Source organism: Chrysemys picta, unplaced genomic scaffold (genome assembly GCF_011386835.1).
Source record: "Chrysemys picta bellii isolate R12L10 unplaced genomic scaffold, ASM1138683v2 scaf129, whole genome shotgun sequence".
NCBI classification, from domain to species: Eukaryota; Metazoa; Chordata; order Testudines; family Emydidae; genus Chrysemys; species Chrysemys picta.
Genome location: NW_027052836.1, coordinates 67,913 through 88,395, shown reverse-complemented (window position 1 = coordinate 88,395; position 20,483 = coordinate 67,913). Strand labels below are relative to the sequence as shown.

Sequence of the window (20,483 nt, the reverse complement as noted above, 5' to 3'; positions counted from 1 at the left end):
AAAGCCAAATGAGCAAGAGGGCAGAGACTCAGACCCCAGTTACAGGGCGGTCACATTGCTCAGTTGAACAAAGAGCTCAATGCCCCTCCAAAGACAGGGGGAGGTGACTTGCACCCTGATTACAGGGCAGTCACCCTCAATAGCCAGATAACGGAGCAGAATGTCAAAACGACACAATAGCACAGACCGGGACCCAGCTTACAGGGCGGTCACGCTGCTCAAGGTATTAAGAGGCTCGAGATTCCCCTACAGTCTAATTACATGACCTGAGGCCTGATTTGAGGTTGGTTACTGTGCCCAGAGTTCCTTTCCTTTTCCTCCATCTTCTTTTCTCCTCTGTGTGTGGCATTCCTGACACTTCCTTCTTCTCCACTTTTGCTTCATGATGTCTGAAACAGAGAGAGAGAGCACAAGGCGTGTGTAAGTGAGAACCGACAATGCCATGTCCTGCACGCAAACTCAGTGTAATCTACTGATACACTGTTCCTTTTCGCATCTGCAGACAGTCTGGATATTTAGGTCCAAGACAGTTCTTTGTGGTCCTCAGACATTTCCAGAAGCATTTCCCGCTCCTCCCAAGCTGCACTGGGTGAGAAAACTACTGGGCCCATTCCCCTCTAAAGCCACAATCTCCAGATTTCCCCTTGACAATTATTTCACCAGGCAACCTCCATACAAAATCAGGAGGAATAAAATGATGAAGGGGGGTAAGGAATTAATTGACAAGTATTCCTAAATCAATGTGACAAGGTATACTGCCTGGAATGACTTAGTCCAAAACAGCCCCAGACACTCCCTTTCGGATCTTACCACCAGTAGCATGTCAGATCTCCAAGAGTCCAAAAAGTGAGTAGAAAGCAGAAGACTTGGCTGCAGAATTCCAGGCAAGTTGGAAGCGCTGTTTGAAGGGCCGGAACTCTGGACACAGTGTCATGGGCGTGCCATAAATAGTAGCAGATGAGACCTGTACCCTGTTTACAGGGTGCTCATTCAGAGCAGTGGCTGCATTTGGCCAAATGCCAAGAGACTAGAGGGCAAAGACCAGATCCCTGATTACAGGGCGGTCGTTGGCAGCAGGCTGTGAAGACAGCACGAGGCCAAGAGACCCAGAGGGCCTCGGAGACGCACACCCTAGTTACAGGGAGGTCAAGCTGCCCATGTTATGGACATGATTCTAATCCCCCAGATTTCAAAAGCGAGATGCAACCTGTACCCTGATTACAGGGTGGTCGCTGGCATTAGCCAAATAGGGGAGACCATAACCTGAATTACAGGAAGGTCAAGCTGTCAAAGTACCAAAGAGCTCGATATGTCCCATCCTAGAGAGGCTTGTGACATGGACCCTAATTACAGGGATGTCACGCTGACTAATGGGGCAGAGCACGGCGTAAAGCCAAATGAGCAAGAGGGCAGAGACCCAGACCCCAGTTACAGGGCGGTCACATTGCTCAGTTGAACAAAGAGCTCAATGCCCCTCCAAAGACAGGGGGAGGTGACTTGCACCCTGATTACAGGGCAGTCACATTCACCAACCTGTTAACGGAGACCCAAAGGGCCTCGGAGACACAAACCCTAGTTACAGGGAGGTCAAGCTGCCCATGTTATGGTCATGATTCTAATCCCCCAGATTTCAAAAGCGAGATGCAACCTGTACCCTGATTACAGGGAGGTCGCTGGCATTAGCCAAAGAGGAGAGACCATAACCTGAATTACAGGAAGGTCAAGCTGTCAAAGTACCAAAGAGCTCGATATGTCCCATCCTAGAGAGGCTTGTGACATGGACCCTAATTACAGGGATGTCACGCTGACTAATGGGGCAGAGCACGGCGTAAAGCCAAATGAGCAAGAGGGCAGAGACCCAGACCCCAGTTACAGGGCGGTCACATTGCTCAGTTGAACAAAGAGCTCAATGCCCCTCCAAAGACAGGGGGAGGTGACTTGCACCCTGATTACAGGGCAGTCACATTCACCAACCTGTTAACGGAGACCCAAAGGGCCTCGGAGACGCAAACCCTAGTTACAGGGAGGTCAAGCTGCCCATGTTATGGTCTAGATTCTAATCCCCCAGATTTCAAAAGCGAGATGCAACCTGTACCCTGATTACAGGGTGGTCGCTGGCATTAGCCAAATAGGGGAGACCATAACCTGATTTACAGGAAGGTCAAGCTGTCAAAGTACCAAAGAGCTCGATATGTCCCATCCTAGAGAGGCTTGTGACATGGACCCTAATTACAGGGATGTCACGCTGACTAATGGGGCAGAGCACGGCGTAAAGCGAAATGAGCAAGAGGGCAGAGACCCAGACCCCAGTTACAGGGCGGTCACATTGCTCAGTTGAACAAAGAGCTCAATGCCCCTCCAAAGACAGTGGGAGGTGACTTGCACCCTGATTACAGGGCAGTCACATTCACCAACCTGTTAACGGAGACCCAAAGGGCCTCGGAGACGCAAACCCTAGTTACAGGGAGGTCAAGCTGCCCATGTTATGGTCTAGATTCTAATCCCCCAGATTTCAAAAGCGAGATGCAACCTGTACCCTGATTACAGGGTGGTCGCTGGCATTAGCCAAATAGGGGAGACCATAACCTGATTTACAGGAAGGTCAAGCTGTCAAAGTACCAAAGAGCTCGATATGTCCCATCCTAGAGAGGCTTGTGACATAGACCCTAATTACAGGGTTGTCACGCTGACTAATGGGGCAGAGCACGGCGTAAAGCCAAATGAGCAAGATGGCAGAGACCCGGACCCCAGATACAGGGCGGTCACATTGCTCAGTTTAACAAAGAGCTCAATGCCCCTCCAAAGACAGAGGGAGGTGACTTGCACCCTGATTACAGGGCAGTCACCCTCAATAGCCAGATAACGGAGCAGAATGTCAAAACGACACAATAGCACAGACCGGGACCCAGCTTACAGGGCGGTCACGCTGCTCAAGGTATTAAGAGGCTCGAGATTCCCCTACAGTCTAATTACATGACCTGAGGCCTGATTTGAGGTTGGTTACTGTGCCCAGAGTTCCTTTCCTTTTCCTCCATCTTCTTTTCTCCTCTGTGTGTGGCATTCCTGACACTTCCTTCTTCTCCACTTTTGCTTCATGATGTCTGAAACAGAGAGAGAGAGCACAAGGCGTGTGTAAGTGAGAACCGACAATGCCATGTCCTGCACGCAAACTCAGTGTAATCTACTGATACACTGTTCCTTTTCGCATCTGCAGACAGTCTGGATATTTAGGTCCAAGACAGTTCTTTGTGGTCCTCAGACATTTCCAGAAGCATTTCCCGCTCCTCCCAAGCTGCACTGGGTGAGAAAACTACTGGGCCCATTCCCCTCTAAAGCCACAATCTCCAGATTTCCCCTTGACAATTATTTCACCAGGCAACCTCCATACAAAATCAGGAGGAATAAAATGATGAAGGGGGGTAAGGAATTAATTGACAAGTATTCCTAAATCAATGTGACAAGGTATACTGCCTGGAATGACTTAGTCCAAAACAGCCCCAGACACTCCCTTTCGGATCTTACCACCAGTAGCATGTCAGATCTCCAAGAGTCCAAAAAGTGAGTAGAAAGCAGAAGACTTGGCTGCAGAATTCCAGGCAAGTTGGAAGCGCTGTTTGAAGGGCCGGAACTCTGGACACAGTGTCATGGGCGTGCCATAAATAGTAGCAGATGAGACCTGTACCCTGTTTACAGGGTGCTCATTCAGGGCAGTGGCTGCATTTGGCCAAATGCCAAGAGACTAGAGGGCAAAGACCAGATCCCTGATTACAGGGCGGTCGTTGGCAGCAGGCTGTGAAGACAGCACGAGGCCAAGAGACCCAGAGGGCCTCGGAGACGCACACCCTAGTTACAGGGAGGTCAAGCTGCCCATGTTATGGACATGATTCTAATCCCCCAGATTTCAAAAGCGAGATGCAACCTGTACCCTGATTACAGGGTGGTCGCTGGCATTAGCCAAATAGGGGAGACCATAACCTGAATTACAGGAAGGTCAAGCTGTCAAAGTACCAAAGAGCTCGATATGTCCCATCCTAGAGAGGCTTGTGACATGGACCCTAATTACAGGGATGTCACGCTGACTAATGGGGCAGAGCACGGCGTAAAGCCAAATCAGCAAGAGGGCAGAGACCCAGACCCCAGTTACAGGGCGGTCACATTGCTCAGTTTAACAAAGAGCTCAATGCCCCTCCAAAGACAGGGGGAGGTGACTTGCACCCTGATTACAGGGCAGTCACATTCACCAACCTGTTAACGGAGACCCAAAGGGCCTCGGAGACGCAAACCCTAGTTACAGGGAGGTCAAGGTGCCCATGTTATGGTCCAGATTCTAATCCCCCAGATTTCAAAAGCGAGATGCAACCTGTACCCTGATTACAGGGAGGTCGCTGGCATTAGCCAAAGAGGAGAGACCGGAACCTGAATTACAGAAAGATCAAGCTGCCAAAGTACCAAAGAGCTCGATATGTCCCATCCTAGAGAGGCTTGTGACATGGACCCTAATTACAGGGATGTCACGCTGACTAATGGGGCAGAGCACGGCGTAAAGCCAGATGAGCAAGAGGGCAGAGACCCGGACCCCAGTTACAGGGCGGTCACATTGCTCAGTTGAACAAAGAGCTCAATGCCCCTCCAAAGACAGGGGGAGGTGACTTGCACCCTGATTACAGGGCAGTCACATTCACCAACCTGTTAACGGAGACCCAAAGGGCCTCTGAGACGCAAACCCTAGTTACAGGGAGGTCAAGCTGCCCATGTTATGGTCATGATTCTAATCCCCCAGATTTCAAAAGCGAGATGCAACCTGTACCCTGATTACAGGGTGGTCGCTGGCATTAGCCAAAGAGGAGAGACCATCACCTGAATTACAGGAAGGTCAAGCTGTCAAAGTACCAAAGAGCTCGATATGTCCCATCCTAGAGAGGCTTGTGATATGGACCCTAATTACAGGGATGTCACGCTGACTAATGGGGCAGAGCACGGCGTAAAGCCAAATGGCTCGAGATTCCCCTACAGTCTAATTACATGACCTGAGGCCTGATTTGAGGTTGGTTACTGTGCCCAGAGTTCCTTTCCTTTTCCTCCATCTTCTTTTCTCCTCTGTGTGTGGCATTCCTGACACTTCCTTCTTCTCCACTTTTGCTTCATGAGGTCTGAAACAGAGAGAGAGAGCACAAGGCGTGTGTAAGTGAGAACCGACAATGCCATGTCCCGCACGCAAACTCAGTGTAATCTACTGAAATACTGTTCCTTTCCGCATCTGCAGACAGTCTGGATATTTAGGTCCAAGACAGTTCTTTGTGGTCCTCAGACATTTCCACAAGCATTTCCCGCTCCTCCCAAGCTGCACTGGGTGAGAAAACTACTGGGCCCATTCCCCTCCAAAGCCACAATCTCCAGATTTCCCCTTGACAATTATTTCACCAGGCAGCCTCCATACAAAATCAGGAGGAATAAAATGATGAAGGGGGGTAAGGAATTAATTGACAAGTATTCCTAAATCAATGTGACAAGGTATACTGCCTGGAATGACTTAGTCCAAAACAGCCCCAGATCTTACCACCAGTAGCATGTCAGATCTGCAAGAGTCCAAAAAGTGAGTAGAAAGCAGGAGACTTGGCTGCAGAATTCCAGGCAAGTTGGAAGCGCTGTTTGAAGGGCCGGAACTCTGGACACAGTGTCATGGGCGTGCCATAAATAGTAGCAGATGAGACCTGTACCCTGTTTACAGGGTGCTCATTCAGGGCAGTGGCTGCATTTGGCCAAGTGCCAAGAGACTAGAGGGCAAAGACCAGATCCCTGATTACAGGGCGGTCGTTGGCAGCAGGCTGTGAAGACAGCACGAGGCCAAGAGACCCAGAGGGCCTCGGAGACGCACACCCTAGTTACAGGGAGGTCAAGCTGCCCACGTAACGGAAATGATTCTAATTACCCAGATTTCAAAAGCAACGTCCAACCTGTACCCTGATTACAGGGTGGTCGCTGGCATTAGCCAAAGAGGAGAGACCATAACCTGAATTACAGGAAGGTCAAGCTGTCAAAGTACCAAAGAGCTGGATATGTCCCATCCTAGAGAGGCTTGTGACATGGACCCTAATTACAGGGATGTCACGCTGACTAATGGGGCAGAGCACGGCGTAAAGCCAGAAGAGCAAGAGGGCAGAGACCCAGACCCCAGTTACAGGGCGGTCACATTGCTCAGTTGAACAAAGAGCTCAATGCCCCTCCAAAGACAGGGGGAGGTGACTTGCACCCTGATTACAGGGCAGTCACATTCACCAACCTGTTAACGGAGACCCAAAGGGCCTCGGAGACGCAAACCCTAGTTACAGGGAGGTCAAGCTGCCCATGTTATGGTCTAGATTCTAATCCCCCAGATTTCAAAAGCGAGATGCAACCTGTTCCCTGATTACAGGGTGGTCACTGGCATTAGCCAAATAGGGGAGACCATAACCTGATTTACAGGAAGGTCAAGCTGTCAAAGTACCAAAGAGCTCAATATGTCCCATCCTAGAGAGGCTTGTGACATAGACCCTAATTACAGGGTTGTCACGCTGACTAATGGGGCAGAGCACGGCGTAAAGCCAAATGAGCAAGAGGGCAGAGACCCGGACCCCAGATACAGGGCGGTCACATTGCTCAGTTTAACAAAGAGCTCAATGCCCCTCCAAAGACAGAGGGAGGTGACTGGCATTCTGATTACAGGGCAGTCACTCACACTAGCCAGATAACCCAGCAGAATGTCAGAAGGACACAATGGCACATACCGGGACCCAGCTTACAGGGCGGTCAGTCTTCGTAGGTTTCCACAGAGATCGATACCCCCCAGAAGAGAGAGAGACTCAGTCTCTCCCCTAATTACAAAATGAGGCCTTCCAGCAACCTGCTGATGTGGCATGCTGTCAAAAGAATGAAGGGCAGGTACCAAAATCCTTGATACAGAGTGGTCATGTTGTCCAGGTTCTAGCACATGCTTTACTTCCTTTGACCTAAATCACGCTCATTAAAGGCCATTCATTGCCATCAACCCACTAATAGGAATTCAACCTAAAGAAAGCAGAAGTGGAGAGAGATTCTCCTATGCACTAAAAGATGATATCTGAGCTTTTACTGTTCCCTTTTGTGTGGAGGAGGAGGATAAATATATTAATACACATTCAGCTCTTTTTCCAATTCTGAGGAGAGTAAAGAAAAAGCACTGCAGTGATTTAACTGAAAGAACTCAAAATAAATAAATAAATGCAGATGTTCACACCCATTTGTATCACATGCACTCACATACACATACATACAAAAGAAAGGGGGACTTCCCAGAACAGAAAGAGAGCTCACTGCAGTAGGTCACTTGACCCACAGTGTTAAACTTGACCAATCTTCCTCCCCTCCAAAAAAAAAGGGAAAAGGCATAAGACCTGGATCCTGCTTATTTACAGGGGGGTCATACTATTCAAGGGATTAAAAGGCTTGAGATCCCCATACAGTGTAATAAGATGACTGGAGGCCTGATTACAGGCAGTTTACTGTGCCCAGAGTCCCTTTCCTTTGCCTCCAGCTTCAGTGACTTCTCTTCTTTCTTCCCCTTGGCTTGACATTCCTCAACCTTTCTTCTTGTCCACTTGTGTTTGAAGATGCCTGAAACAGAGAGAGGGAGCACAGAAGCATGTGTTAGTCAGACACCCTTACAACAACTCCACAACTCTCAGATAAGATTTTCCCCTCCTGAGTCAGAAAAGTACCAAATCTTTCGCGCTGAGCTCCTCCTCCTGCATCACCTCAGCCATTCCGGCCCACCCCTTCAGAGACACCTCAGCCTTTCCTGCCCAGGCTCTGACACCCCCCGCAATTCAGAGTCTCCACAGCATTTCCCGCCCAGGCTCCGAACCCTCCCCCCATTAGGGTCACCTCAGTGTTTCCCGCCCAGGCTCTGACCCACCCCATTCAGAGTCACCACAGACTTTCGCGCCCAGGCTCTGACTCCCCTTCCCCAACCACTTCAGATTCACCTCAGTGTTTCCCATCCAGGCTCTCACCCCGCCCCCACCCGCATTTCAGAGTCACCTCAGTGTTTTCTTGCCCAGGCTCTGACACCTCCCACTCTTCAGAATCACCACAACATTTCCCGCCCAGGCTCCAACCTCCCCACCCCCTTAGGGTCACCTCAGCTTTTCCCACCCAAGTGCCGGACTCCTCCTCCCCAGCCACCTCAGACTTTCCTGCCCAGACTCCAGGTTCCTTCTCTGGTGTTACCCAGGCTCCGAACCCACCCCCGTTAAGAGTCACCACAGATTTTCCCATCCAGGCTCTGCAACCCCCCGCAATTCAGAGTCACCACAGCCTTTCCCACCCTGGCTCTGACCCACCCACTTCAGAGTCACCTGAGCCTTTCCCGCCCAGGCTCTGACCCAGCCCGTTCAGAGTCACCTCAGCCTTTCCAGCCCACGCTCTGACACCTCCCCCTCTTCAGAATCACCACAGCATTTCTCGCCCAGACTCCAACCTCTCCACCCTCTTAGGGTCACCTCAGCTTTTCCCACCCAAGTGCTGGACTCCTACTCCTCTGCCACCTCAGACTTTCCTGCCCAGGCTCCGACCCCAACTCTTTCAGAGTCACCTCAGCTTTTCCCACCCAGGCTCTGACCCAGCCCCTTCAGAGTCACCTCAGCCTTTCCCGCCAATGCTCTGACACAGCCCCTTCAGAGTCACCTCAGCCTTTCCCGCCCAGGCTCTGACCCAGCCCCTTCAGAGTCACCTCAGTGTTTTCTTGCCCAGGCTCTGACACCTCCCACTCTTCAGAATCACCACAGCATTTCCCGCCCAGGCTCCAACCTCTCCACCCTCTTAGGGTCACCTCAGCTTTTCCCACCCAGGCTCTGACCCAGCCCCTTCAGAGTCACCTCAGCCTTTCCAGCCCACGCTCTGACACCTCCCCCTCTTCAGAATCACCACAGCATTTCCCGCCCAGGCTCCCACCTCCCCTCAGCGTTTCCCGCCCAAATGCTGGACTCCTCCTCCTCTGCCACCTCAGACTTTCCTGCCCAGGCTCCGACCTCCGACTCTTTCCGAGTTACCTCAGCCTTTCCCGCCAATGCTCTGACCTCACCCCGCTTCAGAGTCACCACAGACTTTCCCGCCCAGGCTGTGACCCCCACTCCCCAACCACTTCAAATTCACCATAGTGTGCCGGTCTCCTCCTCCTCAGCCACCTCAGACTTTCCTGCCCAGACTCCAGGTTCCTCCTCTGGTGTTACCCAGGCTCTGGCCTCCTCCCTTCAGAGAAACCTCAGACTTTCCCGCCCAGGCTCCGACCCAGCCCCTTCAGAGTCACCTCAGCCTTTCCCGCCCAGGCTCTGACCCAGCCCCTTCAGAGTCACCTCAGCCTTTCCAGCCCACGCTCTGACACCTCCCCCTCTTCAGAATCACCACAGCATTTCTCGCCCAGGCTCCAACCTCTCCACCCTCTTAGGGTCACCTCAGCTTTTCCCACCCAGGCTCTGACCCAGCCCCTTCAGAGTCACCTCAGCCTTTCCAGCCCACGCTCTGACACCTCCCCCTCTTCAGAATCACCACAGCATTTCCTGCCCAGGCTCCCACCTCCCCACCCCCTTAGGGTCACCTCAGCGTTTCCCACCCAAGTGCTGGACTCCTCCTCCTGTGCCACCTCAGACTTTCCTGCCCAGGCTCCGACCCCCGACTCTTTCGGAGTTACCTCAGCCTTTCCCGCCAATGCTCTGACCTCACCCCCTCTTCAGAGTCACCACAGCATTTCCCTCCCAGGCTCCGACCCTCCCCCTCTTAGAGTCACCTCAGCGTTTCCGACCCAGGCTCTGACCCTCACCATTCAGAGTCACCACAGCCTTTCCTGCCCGGCTCCAACCCACCCTTTCAGAGTCACCTGAGCCTTTTCCACCCTGGCTCTGATCCCACCCACTTCAGAGTCACCTCAGCCTTTCCAGCCCATGCTCTGACACCTCTCCCTCTTCAGAATCACCACAGCATTTCCCACCCAGGCTCCCACCTCCCCACCCCATTAGGGCCACCTCAGCTTTTCCCACCCAAGTGCTGGACTCCTACTCCTCTGCCACCTCAGACTTTCCTGCCCAGGCTCCGACCCCAACTCTTTCAGAGTCACCTCAGCTTTTCCCACCCAGGCTCTGACACAGCCCCTTCAGAGTCACCTCAGCCTTTCCCGCCCAGGCTCTGACCCAGCCCCTTCAGAGTCACCTCAGTGTTTTCTTGCCCAGGCACTGACACCTCCCACTCTTCAGAATCACCACAGCATTTCCCGCCCAGGCTCCAACCTCTCCACCCTCTTAGGGTCACCTCAGCTTTTCCCACCCAGGCTCTGACCCAGCCCCTTCAGAGTCACCTCAGCCTTTCCAGCCCACGCTCTGACACCTCCCCCTCTTCAGAATCACCACAGCATTTCCCGCCCAGGCTCCCACCTCCCCTCAGCGTTTCCCGCCCAAATGCTGGACTCCTCCTCCTCCTCTGCCACCTCAGACTTTCCTGCCCAGGCTCCGACCTCCGACTCTTTCCGAGTTACCTCAGCCTTTCCCGCCAATGCTCTGACCTCACCCCCCTTCAGAGTCACCACAGACTTTCCCGCCCAGGCTGTGACCCCCACTCCCCAACCACTTCAAATTCACCATAGTGTGCCGGTCTCCTCCTCCTCAGCCACCTCAGACTTTCCTGCCCAGACTCCAGGTTCCTCCTCTGGTGTTACCCAGGCTCTGGCCTCCTCCCTTCAGAGACACCTCAGACTTTCCCACCCAGGCTCCGACCCAACCCCTTCAGAGTCACCTCAGCCTTTCCCGCCCAGGCTCTGACCCAGCCCCTTCAGAGTCACCTCAGCCTTTCCAGCCCACGCTCTGACACCTCCCCCTCTTCAGATTGACCACAGCATTTCCCGCCCAGGCTCCCACCTCCCCATCCCCTTAGGGTCACCTCAGCATTTCCCGCCCAAGTGCTGGACTTCTCCACCTCTGCCACCTCAGACTTTCCTGCCCAGGCTCCGACCCCAACTCTTTCAGAGTCACCTCAGCTTTTCCCACCCAGGCTCTGACCCACCCACTTCAGAGTCACCTCAGCCTTTCCAGCCCACGCTCTGACACCTCCCCCTCTTCAGAATCACCACAGCATTTCCTGCCCAGGCTCTCACCTCCCCACCCCCTTAGGGTCACCTCAGCGTTTCCCACCCAAGTGCTGGACTCCTCCTCCTGTGCCACCTCAGACTTTCCTGCCCAGGCTCCGACCCCCGACTCTTTCGGAGTTACCTCAGCCTTTACTGCCAATGCTCCGACCTTACCCCCCTTCAGAGTCACCACAGACTTTCCTGCCCAGGCTGTGACCCCCGCTCCCCAACCACTTCAGATTCACCTCAGTGTTTCCCATCCAGCTCTCACCTCCCCATCCCCAGTTCAGAGTCACCTCAGTGTTTCCCGCCCAGGCTCTGACCCACCCCCTTCAGAGTCACCACAGCCTTTATGTTTATGTTTATGTATCTTTAGCATCCTCATAGCCAAGATGGAGTCTGCTCTGCAGGCAGCTCTGACCAAGAAAAGGGCCACGCGGGAACGCAGCAGGGAAAGATCCTTCTACCCCAGGGGCATCTGTTCCAACCCCGCCAGAGTGAACACACACACACACACCGGAAGAATATAGGAAAGGGAAATATTTGTTTCCACAGGGATGAAAGGAGAAAAATAACAGGGGGAAAGATGTGGGAAGCAGTAAGACAGGATTTCATTCATTACAAGGCCCCACTAGTATCACAGTCGGAAAGAACTGGGGGGAGAACGGTAATTCTATTTTGTAGAGGAGTTTGCTATTTCAAAATCAGATTTCATTCTGATTTGGAATCATATTCAAAAATTTTGAAATTCTGTGTGAAATGGAATTGCTGATCTCCACTGAGCTCTAAAGCAGCCTTGTAGGCTGCCCCAGAGCTGGAGACCCTTGGAGCCTTACAAGACCTAGCTCCACGGTAGCACACCTGGTGGGCTGTCCTGGAGCCATGGACCCTAAGAGCCCTACCTGGCGAGGAGTCACGAGCCTGGCAGCTGGGGCTCCCGCAACTTTCAGGCTCCCAGCTTCCCATCAGCCCACCAGGCAGGCAGCTGAGGAGCTGGGAGCCTGGAAACCCAGGTTCCCCAGCAGCGTGCCACATGGTCTATCAAGGAGCCCGGCAGCTGAGCTGTCAGGAAGCCAAGCAAGTTTCTGATGGAATTTTGCCTGGCCGGCAAAGTTCCATTGGAAACATGCTTGGTTTCTGGTGGATTCTGTCAGAATTGACACAGTCCTGCAGTGTGTTTCAATTTCAACAAAAGAGCAAACTCTGGCAATTGTTTTTTTCTAACAAGCTCCGCTAATTAGCAGTGGAGAGCAACACGACACAATAGTTTTAACAATAAGGCCATTATAGACAAATCAAACAGCAGGGAAGATAATTTTTAAATAGGCAGAAGGTATGGTAATTATTCAGTGGAAATGCAACCTGCACCAATGCAGTCTTTGAGAGGTTTAACCAACTTTACACCAGGTTAACTAGCAGCAACCTATTCTATTGAATAGTCAGTCCTGACAGATCTTTTGTTTAGCTGTGGAAGCCCTTTCTTTTTCTAGGTACGCATGATGACTCTGGCTGAGGTATGCTAGAATGGTACTTTGCTGAATTAGAGCCCTCATCATCATACCATCGGGTTTCAGGTCTCTCATAGCGTGCCATTCATCCTCTAAGAAGGAAGAAGCCAGTGCACCTGCGACTCATCAGCTGCCTCTGAATTGGGTTTAAGTGAAGGGGGAAAGGGGCATGTCAGAGTACCTGTAAACAGAGAAAAGACGACTATTGAATCTATTGAAGTCATGGAGTTCCCCTAGTGTAACTGCAGCTGCTGCACACTTCTTCACGGGCTTTTTCTACAGCAGGCGAACAATCACCTAATATTGAGTATTTGCTTTCCAAGTTGCCCACTTTTGAATAATAAATCATAGGGCAAGGGTAATAAATAAAAAGCACATCCCCATGCATATTTCAATGGAACAAAAAGCACCTGGTATAGGAGAAATGAATTAACAAATGCAAAGAGAGAGAGGCTGTTTCAATTCATTATGCACAAGAGAGTTTTCTTCACAGCATTAGCAAAATTAATGCCTCCATAGTGAATTATATCTTCATGCACCCAGTAAAAATTCTGTTTAGTGCTTGTAGATCTCAAAACACTTTACAAATGAGGTCAGTACAATCATCTCCCCTCCCCCACTTTTTTTTTTAAATGGAGGGGGACACTGGCACAGGGAGGCAAAGTGACCACCAAGTGACCCAAGGACAGCCAGTGACCCAGCAGCAGAGGCAGGAATAGAAACCAGGTCGCCTGAATCCCAGGCCAGTGCTCTAAACCACTAGACCACACTACCTCACATGTATTAGCATATTGAAAATTGAGTGCACCGTAAAAGTCAATTTCTGAGAAACTTGGGATTGAATTAAATATAAAAATATTACATTAATCTACTTTTTAAAAAATGTCTGAACGGGAAAGGTGCAGAAACCACGGGACCTTGCTAGTTTTAGTCCAATCTTATCATAGCCACAATCATATATTGTGCTCAGGAAGTGAGCTCTAGGGCCTGCAGCTCTCAAGCAATCTATAAGCCTGGGAACAGTGAAGGAACCAAACAAAGGCCTATTCTTGTGCACCTTAGAAGCTTTAGGAGGGCAACCTTATGCACCTAAGTGGCAGTGCGATCTCCATTCTCAAGATCACACTGCAGTCTGCCCAAAACGTGTGATCCAAGAGAAAAATCAAACTTGCACCACTACAGGGTAGTTACTTCCAACGACCGCCTGAAAAGGGTAAAAAGATGTTAATTAAATTAAACGTAACAATACCAAAATTCTTCACAAGTTTATCAGATTCCTTTTTGTTTAGCCAAAGAAAGAACTGAGACTATACTTGAATGTATACATTTTATTAATTGAATTACATAAATAGTAACAAATACATTCATAAATAAGGAGTTACAGAAAGCAAAGCAATGTGATATGACAATCAAAGTTCAATCCATGCATTTAACATGGGGTCGTTATCACACTTTTATCAAATAGGTATAATCAGACCTAGATAATTCATTTCACACATCAGAAAGTGGCGATTTTAGCAAAATCATCTTAATACAGAACAGAATTAACTACCAGTGTAAGTCCTTTAATACAGGTCATTGTTCAACTTCGAATTGGCAGAAGTGGAAGTTTTCCACAATTATTACACTTTGAAACGCTCAATAAGGTTTAAAGGATCCCCTAAAGCTGCAGAAATGCTACCCTCTTGAAAGTCTCTGGAGATATCTTTATTCTGCCTGGTCATCTTCATCCAAGATTTTGGAATTAGGAATGACAGTAAGAACTGAGGTAGCCAGGTGGGTCCTGCATCCCTGTTGAGCTAAAAATTCAAACCTCAGTGCTTTCAAACACCTACCCGAAATTAACTTTCACACCAATCAAATTGCACCAAACAGGCAACCTCAGCTTTCCCCTCTAAAGACATCTACTAATGTACGGATACAAAAACATCTAAAATTGCCAACAATTCACACTAAACCAATACCAGAAAAACAGTCATAATCACAAAATACTGCACCTCTACCCAAATACCAAGACTTAACAGAAAAATACCTACCTAAAACATCCACATCATCATCCTTTGAATTCAATAAGCGTAAAAGACTACTAAAACACCACGACTGCCACTTCCACCAATGGACACAACTACTAAAAACACTCTCACTTCTGACACAATAGGTACAAAGTTAATATTGAATGTGTGGTACACTTTGGTTGGTGTGACCGTTTAAGTAGAGTAGGTGTTTGAAAGTTGTGAAGTGCGGAGAGTAACTGCCAGTTGCCAGAACATTTAGTTTTGTTTGCTTCCTTTTAGAAATGTGTGAGAAATACACAAGTTAGGCCTTCTTCTCCACTTCTGCTTCATGATGGCTGAATCAGAGAGAGGGAGCACAAGGCGTGTGTAAATGAGAACCGCTTTCGACAACGGTCCAAAACCGCCGCGGACACTCACTTTCGGATCGTACCACCAATAGCATGTCAGGTCTCCAAGAGTCCAAGAAGTGAGCAGAAAGCAGGAGACTTGGCTGCAGAATTCCAGGCATGTTGGAAGCGCTGTTGGATGGGCCGGAACTCTGGACACAGTCTCATGGGGGCGCCAGAAATAGTAGTAGATGAGACCTGTACCCTGTTTACAGGGTGCTCATTCAGGGCAGTGGCTGCATTTGGCCAAGTGCCAAAAGACTAGAGGGCACAGACCCGATCCCTGATTACAGGGCGGTCGTTCGCAACAGGTTGTGAAGACAGCACGAGGCCAAGAGACCCAGAGGGCCTCGGAGACGCACACCCTAGTTACAGGGAGGTCAAGCTGCCCACATAACGGAAAAGATTCTAATTACCCAGATTTCAAAAGCGAGATGCAACCTGTACCCTGATTACAGCGTGGTCGCTGGCATTAGCCAAAGAGGAGAGACCATAACCTGAATTACAGGAAGGTCAAGCTGTCAAAGTACCAAAGAGCTCAATATGTCCTATCCTAGAGAGGCTTGTGACATAGACCCTAATTACAGGGTTGTCACGCTGACTAATGGGGCAGAGCACGGCGTAAAGCCAAATGAGCAAGAGGGCAGAGACCCAGACACCAGATACACGGCGGTCACATTGCTCAGTTTAACAAAGAGCTCAATGCCCCTCCAAAGACAGGGGGAGGTGACTTGCACCCTGATGACAGGGCAGTCACCGTCAATAGCCAGATAACGGAGCAGAATGTCAAAACGACACAATAGCACAAACCGGGACCCAGCTTACAGGGCGGTCACGCTGCTCAAGGTATTAAGAGGCTCGAGATTCCCCTACAGCCTAATTACATGGCCTGAGGCCTGATTTGAGGTTGGTTACTGTGCCCAGAGTTCCTTTCCTTGTCCTCCATCTTCTTTTCTCCTCCGTGTATGGCATTCCTGACACTTCCTTCTTCTCCACTTGTGCTTCATGATGTCTGAAACAGAGAGATAGAGCACAAGGCGTGTGTAAGTGAGAACCGACAATGCCACGTCCCGCACGCAAACTCAGTGTAAGCTACTGATACACGGTTCTTTTCCGCATCTGCAGACAGTCTGGATATTTAGGTCCAATACAGTTCTCTGTGGTTTCTTCGGGCAGAATTAGATCCTCACTAGCTGAGCACCATCTTTCGGAAACCGGCCATCGGCGGGCGCCCCCCTCTGGCCTGGCGGCCATCGGCGGGCGCCCCCCTCTGGCCTGGCGGCCATCGGCGGGCGCCCCCCTCTGGCCTGGCGGCCATCGGCGGGCGCCCCCCTCTGGCCTGGCGGCCATCGGCGGGCGCCCCCCTCTGGCCTGGCGGCCATCGGCGGGCGCCCCCCTCTGGCCTGGCGGCCATCGGCGGGCGCCCCCCTCTGGCCTGGCGGCCATCGGCGGGCGCCCCCCTCTGGCCTGGCGGCCATCGGCGGGCGCCCCCCTCTGGCCTGGCGGCCATCGGCGGGCGCCCCCCTCTGGCCTGGCGGCCATCGGCGGGCGCCCCCCTCTGGCCTGGCGGCCATCGGCGGGCGCCCCCCTCTGGCCTGGCGGCCATCGGCGGGCGCCCCCCTCTGGCCTGGCGGCCATCGGCGGGCGCCCCCCTCTGGCCTGGCGGCCATCGGCGGGCGCCCCCCTCTGGCCTGGCGGCCATCGGCGGGCGCCCCCCTCTGGCCTGGCGGCCATCGGCGGGCGCCCCCCTCTGGCCTGGCGGCCATCGGCGGGCGCCCCCCTCTGGCCTGGCGGCCATCGGCGGGCGCCCCCCTCTGGCCTGGCGGCCATCGGCGGGCGCCCCCCTCTGGCCTGGCGGCCATCGGCGGGCGCCCCCCTCTGGCCTGGCGGCCATCGGCGGGCGCCCCCCTCTGGCCTGGCGGCCATCGGCGGGCGCCCCCCTCTGGCCTGGCGGCCATCGGCGGGCGCCCCCCTCTGGCCTGGCGGCCATCGGCGGGCGCCCCCCTCTGGCCTGGCGGCCATCGGCGGGCGCCCCCCTCTGGCCTGGCGGCCATCGGCGGGCGCCCCCCTCTGGCCTGGCGGCCATCGGCGGGCGCCCCCCTCTGGCCTGGCGGCCATCGGCGGGCGCCCCCCTCTGGCCTGGCGGCCATCGGCGGGCGCCCCCCTCTGGCCTGGCGGCCATCGGCGGGCGCCCCCCTCTGGCCTGGCGGCCATCGGCGGGCGCCCCCCTCTGGCCTGGCGGCCATCGGCGGGCGCCCCCCTCTGGCCTGGCGGCCATCGGCGGGCGCCCCCCTCTGGCCTGGCGGCCATCGGCGGGCGCCCCCCTCTGGCCTGGCGGCCATCGGCGGGCGCCCCCCTCTGGCCTGGCGGCCATCGGCGGGCGCCCCCCTCTGGCCTGGCGGCCATCGGCGGGCGCCCCCCTCTGGCCTGGCGGCCATCGGCGGGCGCCCCCCTCTGGCCTGGCGGCCATCGGCGGGCGCCCCCCTCTGGCCTGGCGGCCATCGGCGGGCGCCCCCCTCTGGCCTGGCGGCCATCGGCGGGCGCCCCCCTCTGGCCTGGCGGCCATCGGCGGGCGCCCCCCTCTGGCCTGGCGGCCATCGGCGGGCGCCCCCCTCTGGCCTGGCGGCCATCGGCGGGCGCCCCCCTCTGGCCTGGCGGCCATCGGCGGGCGCCCCCCTCTGGCCTGGCGGCCATCGGCGGGCGCCCCCCTCTGGCCTGGCGGCCATCGGCGGGCGCCCCCCTCTGGCCTGGCGGCCATCGGCGGGCGCCCCCCTCTGGCCTGGCGGCCATCGGCGGGCGCCCCCCTCTGGCCTGGCGGCCATCGGCGGGCGCCCCCCTCTGGCCTGGCGGCCATCGGCGGGCGCCCCCCTCTGGCCTGGCGGCCATCGGCGGGCGCCCCCCTCTGGCCTGGCGGCCATCGGCGGGCGCCCCCCTCTGGCCTGGCGGCCATCGGCGGGCGCCCCCCTCTGGCCTGGCGGCCATCGGCGGGCGCCCCCCTCTGGCCTGGCGGCCATCGGCGGGCGCCCCCCTCTGGCCTGGCGGCCATCGGCGGGCGCCCCCCTCTGGCCTGGCGGCCATCGGCGGGCGCCCCCCTCTGGCCTGGCGGCCATCGGCGGGCGCCCCCCTCTGGCCTGGCGGCCATCGGCGGGCGCCCCCCTCTGGCCTGGCGGCCATCGGCGGGCGCCCCCCTCTGGCCTGGCGGCCATCGGCGGGCGCCCCCCTCTGGCCTGGCGGCCATCGGCGGGCGCCCCCCTCTGGCCTGGCGGCCATCGGCGGGCGCCCCCCTCTGGCCTGGCGGCCATCGGCGGGCGCCCCCCTCTGGCCTGGCGGCCATCGGCGGGCGCCCCCCTCTGGCCTGGCGGCCATCGGCGGGCGCCCCCCTCTGGCCTGGCGGCCATCGGCGGGCGCCCCCCTCTGGCCTGGCGGCCATCGGCGGGCGCCCCCCTCTGGCCTGGCGGCCATCGGCGGGCGCCCCCCTCTGGCCTGGCGGCCATCGGCGGGCGCCCCCCTCTGGCCTGGCGGCCATCGGCGGGCGCCCCCCTCTGGCCTGGCGGCCATCGGCGGGCGCCCCCCTCTGGCCTGGCGGCCATCGGCGGGCGCCCCCCTCTGGCCTGGCGGCCATCGGCGGGCGCCCCCCTCTGGCCTGGCGGCCATCGGCGGGCGCCCCCCTCTGGCCTGGCGGCCATCGGCGGGCGCCCCCCTCTGGCCTGGCGGCCATCGGCGGGCGCCCCCCTCTGGCCTGGCGGCCATCGGCGGGCGCCCCCCTCTGGCCTGGCGGCCATCGGCGGGCGCCCCCCTCTGGCCTGGCGGCCATCGGCGGGCGCCCCCCTCTGGCCTGGCGGCCATCGGCGGGCGCCCCCCTCTGGCCTGGCGGCCATCGGCGGGCGCCCCCCTCTGGCCTGGCGGCCATCGGCGGGCGCCCCCCTCTGGCCTGGCGGCCATCGGCGGGCGCCCCCCTCTGGCCTGGCGGCCATCGGCGGGCGCCCCCCTCTGGCCTGGCGGCCATCGGCGGGCGCCCCCCTCTGGCCTGGCGGCCATCGGCGGGCGCCCCCCTCTGGCCTGGCGGCCATCGGCGGGCGCCCCCCTCTGGCCTGGCGGCCATCGGCGGGCGCCCCCCTCTGGCCTGGCGGCCATCTGGTCCACCAGACGCTGGAAGGTGGCAGGTGCCCCATTTAGGCCCAAAAGGTAGGACCAGGAACTCTTATAACCCCAGAAGGGTGATAAAAGCAGATTTCTGCCCAGCATCCAGATCCAAAAGGTACTTGCCTGTAGCCCTTGGTGAGATCCATAGTAGTGAGATAACGACCCCCACCTCCCCGTCCCGTCTAGAAGATCATCAGGCCTAGGCATGGGGTAGGCATCGAACTTGGTGATGGCATTAAGCCTCCGGTAATCCGCACAAAACCAGATTGACCCGTCCTTCTTGGGGACCAACACTATGGGAGAGGCCCAAGGGCTGGAAGACAGCTGGACCACCCCTATAGCCAGCATGTCCTTGACCTCTCTCTCCAGGTTGGGCTTTTTTCCCAGTGACCTGGAACGGGGAGCATCTTACCGCGGGGTGGGCTCCTGTCGCCACCTGGTGGACAGCCAGGTTACTGAGCCCAGGCTCGTTGGAGAGCAGCGCCTCTCGGATCTCAGCCTACTGGGCAGGGGTTAGCTGATCTGAGAGGGGAATTGATTCCGGCGAAGGGCCGGCCCAGTCTCAGGGAATAGATCCACGAGTGGGTCATCTTCCTGCTCCTCCCGCTGGCCACAGATGGCCAGTACCAAATTCTCCCTGTCAAAGTATGGCTTCAATCACGTTGACATGGTACACCCAGTGGCTGTGAGCCCAGTTAGACAGTTTCACTCCATAGTTTACCTCATTCAGCTGTTTGATGACCTTGAAGGACCCATCCCAGGCAGGCTGTAGTTTGTTCTGTGGATATGACGAAGTGGGGTTTTATTTATCTTGTTATGTTGCGTGCGAGTCTTACTGTCCTGTACTAATATTGTGTGTACCTTAGTTTCCCAGTGTAATGCACCAATACTTAGCTGGTGGGAATTGGGAGTGTGATTTTGCGGAGGCCCTCAGGGCAGGTGAGACTGCCCAGCTATTTGCATCTATGTAACCTGAGACCCAGGAGGGGGGTGCGGCCAGGTGACACCTTTGGCCTGCGAAGTGAGACCAAGAAGGAGGAGGGGCATCAAGGGGAGTGTCCCAGGTCAGGTGGCTGGAGGCTGGCAGTCTGCCTCGGGAGACTGGAAAAGGGGAATCCAGGGCGTCTGGCCCAGGATTCCCAAGATGGACTTGGCTGAAAGGCACACATGTTTGTAATAGTTACGTCTGTTCTACGCCGTGTTCCTGTCAACGAATAAACCTTCTGTTGTACGCTGGCTAAGAGTCACCTCTGACTGCAGAGTTGGGGTGCAGGGCCCTCTGGCTTCCTCAGCAGCCTCGCCT

At 55.5% G+C, this 20,483-nt stretch overlaps 1 long non-coding RNA gene across 26 annotated transcripts in view; it reads right to left on the bottom strand.

The window, feature by feature from the left end:
* LOC135978124 (uncharacterized) overlaps window positions 1-20,483 on the bottom strand; it is an 85,273-nt gene that overhangs the window by 42,907 nt on the left and 21,883 nt on the right. For 7 of the 26 annotated variants that reach the window (XR_010595555.1, XR_010595554.1, XR_010595558.1 and 4 more), the window contains 2 exons: window positions 19,902-19,958; window positions 13,950-16,049 (listed from right to left, as the gene is read on the bottom strand). The exons of 8 other annotated variants lie outside the window; for them this stretch is intronic. This is a non-coding gene — a long non-coding RNA (uncharacterized LOC135978124). Of the gene's footprint in view, window positions 1-6,208; window positions 7,630-12,689; window positions 12,818-13,949; window positions 16,050-19,901; window positions 19,959-20,483 lie in introns of those variants that run through there. 11 more of the 26 variants (XR_010595553.1, XR_010595535.1, XR_010595560.1 and 8 more) reach the window with 4 other exon arrangements.